This window comes from Lycium barbarum, chromosome 6 (assembly GCF_019175385.1).
Source record: "Lycium barbarum isolate Lr01 chromosome 6, ASM1917538v2, whole genome shotgun sequence".
Lineage (NCBI taxonomy): Eukaryota > Viridiplantae > Streptophyta > Magnoliopsida > Solanales > Solanaceae > Lycium > Lycium barbarum.
In genome coordinates this window covers 13,852,745-13,857,146 of record NC_083342.1, presented here as the reverse complement: position 1 = coordinate 13,857,146, position 4,402 = coordinate 13,852,745, and positions in this window count along the sequence as shown.

The following is a 4,402-nucleotide window of genomic DNA, read 5'->3' as shown; positions in this document are numbered from 1 at the left end:
AAGAAAAATGGATAGTATATTTGGAGAATACAAAAGGTTTGTATTAGTATATGTAGACGACATATTAGTATTTAGCAAAGATATTAAAGAACACCTAAGACACCTACAAACGGTATTTAGACTATTTGTAGAACATGGAATAATAATTAGTAAGAAAAAGATGGAATTATGTAAAAATTATATAATTTTTTTAGGAGTAGTACTAGGAGATGGTAAAATAAAGTTACAACCTCATATAGCTAAAAAGGCTTTAGAGATGCCTGACAAGCTAGATAATGTTAAAGAATTACAAAAATTCTTAGGAATAGTAAATTATGCTAGAAGTTTTATAAAAAAACTTAGGAAAAATAGCAGGCCCATTGTATTCAAAGACGGGATCTAATGGTCAAAAATATTTTAATATTAAGACATTAAATTAGTACAAAAAATTAAAGAAAAAATAAAAAATATTCCTTACTTAAATATGCCACTAGAAACAGACTATTTAATTATAGAAACAGATGGTAGTTTTGAAAGATGGGGAGCAGTATTAAAAGCAGACCAAATAAATATGGTAATAAAAGTGAGGAAAAAATATGTGCTTATCAAAGTAATAAGTACAGAGAAAAAGGAAATATGAATAGTATAGATACAAAAATTTTAGCTGTAATATACGGATTAAATAGTTTTAGATTATATATCTTAAACAAACCAGAAATATTAGTTAGAACAGATTGTGAAGCTATAGTTAAATTCTATCAAAAAGATAAATGATAAAAATAGTAGTAGACGAAGATGGATAAATTTTATAGATACCATTTCAATTTATAACTTAAAGTTTTAACATATAAAAGGAAAAGATAATAATCTAGCCGACCAATTAAGTAGATTAAAGATTACTACTAACTAATAATATGATTTCCTATTTGCACAGCATGAGACCATCAAGTTCTCAGACAACAGACAAGGGAAAAGGCATAGCCTCAACCCAAGACACTTACAGACAAAAGGTATTAGGTAACCTTCATTTTAGACCTACATCTTCATTGGAAAGAAACGCCTTAGAAAGAATACAATTTGGAGACAATAATCAAGTATTCTTTCCGCCATCCCATTGGACTTTTAAAGTATTACCAAAATATATAATAGACAAACAACAGACATGTTTAGTAGACAATTTGTGGATATCACATAATAGAAAAAATTCTAAACACTTTATAGCCACCTTAAATGCACTTTGTCAGTATTTCTCAGATAAAAACTTAGACAAGAAATTTTAATTTTATGTTGTAGTCCATTCTTAGACTCTATTAAAAACATAAGAAAACCTCTTTTTAAAGGATTTAATGATTTTACTGAGGCATTAGATTATGCTAGAGGAATGTTAGGTCCAAATTACTATATTTCTCCAGCACTCAAACAAAATCCAGATAAAATTCCTCAGTATAACATACAAAAAGACACAGATAAGGTGATTTTTTGTGATCACTGTTCTTCTATGACTGAAGCCTTGAAAAGACTAAACCAGCAAAAAGAGACACTAGTCCAAGAAAAAATGAAACTCTTAGAAAAAGTAAAGATGTTAGAACAAAGACTACAAGCAGTTAAGTTCGGGTTAGCACACTCCCAGAGTTTTCCATCTCAGACAAAAATGGATGAGACGGGTGTGCATTCCCCAATGAATGCAGTTAGATCCACTGTATCGGACAAAGATACAGCTAGTCCGGTTCAAACGGTAGTCGGTAAAGACTTATCAAATTTGTTGATGGCTGTCACATTGCCAAAAAGTGAAGATGAGGGATGTTCATCTCTCCAGACAAGGAGAAGACTACCAAAGACACTTACGCAAGAAGCTACTTCTACAAAGAAAAGCACACTTGCTAAAAAGTTAAAAAATGAAAAAATAGAAAGTATAGTTAAAGAGACATTGGAAAGATTTTTCCAGACAAAAGAAGAGCAAGACAAGCATATAATAAAGAATCCTAGTCCAGCATTATCTCCAAGTCTAGAGATGTCACCAGTCCATAGTTCAGATGAAGGACATATGGTAAATTTTCAGAACAGTGTATTTCAAGATTCACAAAATCCAAACGACGACGATTCGGGGATGAGTTTTGATTCTATCGCATTGCATAACCTAGACACATAAATATATATATATATATATATATATTATTAGTGGAAGAAGTAATCATGATAAGACAAAATATTGAAAGATTAGTTGAAAAAAGCAACGGCTAGAAGACATTTTCAGAAAAAAAGACTTTATTAAAAGTAGTTTTAATAAAGCAGCTACAGTAAATGGATACATCAGCAAACAGACAAGAATATAAAGCTTCTTTTGAAAAGTTTCACGTTACAATGGGGCCTAATGAGCACCCGGCTGAACTCAAAAGATTCTTTAACATTTTGAAATCCGAAGTTGAAGTCCGCCAGACGCCTATAAATACGAGCATTTGTGGAGGAGCAAAGACATCACCAACAAGAACATCAACAACATCTCTCAAGAAAAACTCCATATTCCCCTTCTCTTTTAAATTCCTCAATCCCTTTCCCAGTCCAAAACCTTTGTAAAATAAATTTTTTTCAATAACTATCCCCTAGTGTGAAGTAGTTTTGAGGTTCCCCGAAAGGAAAACCTCCCTCCATCTTCAAGTCATGAAGTTTTTATTAACAATGTTTCTGTACTACTCTCCCTATTATGTAAATTATTCCATGTTTATATGAATATTATGTTTAAGTAATTACTTACTCGTTATTATGAATCTGTTACTCTTGGTCTATGGTTAATCTCTTAATTTCTTAATAAACTCGATGGATTAACCTGTAAATTCCTAGGTGTTAAGGGGCCGTTAAAATGTCCAAACAAATGATAAAGGACTAACTATTAGTCATGGTAACCGGGGTGTGGTTAAAGAAGAAGGATATGAAGAATAAAGGTTAAGAGAAAGAGATGAACAATGTAACAAGATTCATGACTGGACAGAGTCCAGATTAGTTTAAAAAAAAACGTAAAAATTGGGAGATAAATAGAAACTTAGAAATATAACTACATGATAAGAGGACATCTAGGAGTGAGGAAGTACCAAGTAGGATTGTTTAAAAATTTGATAAAAACCACATTATATTTTCTACTGAGTTATATATATATATATATATATATATATATATATATATATATATATATATATATATATATATATATATTAGCCCAGACTAGTCTTATCCTCCACTTATGAGGTTATTAGATACTTATTGGGTATTTTCAGAGGTACTTAGCCTGTTTAAGTTGGCCACACTCTGTGACTGGTGTTGACTGTTGAGTACGTCGGTGACGAAGCACGTGGCTAGAGACAGACATTCTACACTCTGTTTATTCATCAAAATGGTATCGGATCTTTCGGAGTCCTTTACTTATTTTAAGACATTAAGGTTATTCTTGAGAAATGCCACAAAGATTCATGTATTCAAATTTTATTTAGAGGCTCATGACTTTGACAGTGTATTTTTCTTTCAAACGTTCTTAGGTATTTGTGATTCAATTTTCGAACAATTAATTAAAAATGTTAGTAGCATTTATTATTATGTTATGTTTATTAATAGTCATCATCAAGCTAGAATATGATTCACTCAACTGATAGTATAGATTGGGTGTCAGTCACGTCCACTCAAGTTTGGAGGCGTGACAAGTTGATATCAGAGCAACCACGTTTAGTGATCTAGGAAGTAATGACTTATGTCATGTAGAATCCTACATATGGGTGTGTATGTAGCACACCTTATCCAATACTTAAAAGGCTACAGGACATATGAGAAAATTTCAATCCTAACTTCTTATATCGTGCATTGAGACTGACTTTTCAGAGTTCTAACAATCGCTTACCTCTAATTACGGAAAGACTATAATTAGAACAAGTGCTGATCTATCGGAAGCCCCCTAAGGTCGATAACATTTTTCACTTAAACACCTCAATTAAGACTTGTACCATTTAGATACCTGAAGTAGGGTCCGACTATGTCATCTAGACATTTTTCACTGACTCAGCCAAATATGTAAAGAGTGTGTAACACACTCGCCGATGACATGTAAAAGTGACAAATTAAATGAAGACGCATGGCATTAATAATAGTTAAAAATTAATTATGAGAAAAAAGAAAAGAAAAAATAATTTTCAGCAACAACTAAAAATAAAAAAATTATTTTCCTTTTTTTCTCAATCCACCGCAACTTCCACCATTTTCCCTCATCCACTTTCACCATTGTTGTGCCTTCACCATTGCCTCCATCACTTTCAAATCTGGAAGTTCAAATTTGCTATTTAAATCTTGATTAAAGTGAACGCTTATTGTGTTTTTATGTTGAAATTCATGATTAAAATATTATTTCGACGCTTTAAATTGAAGAAGTTGAGCTAAAATTTCA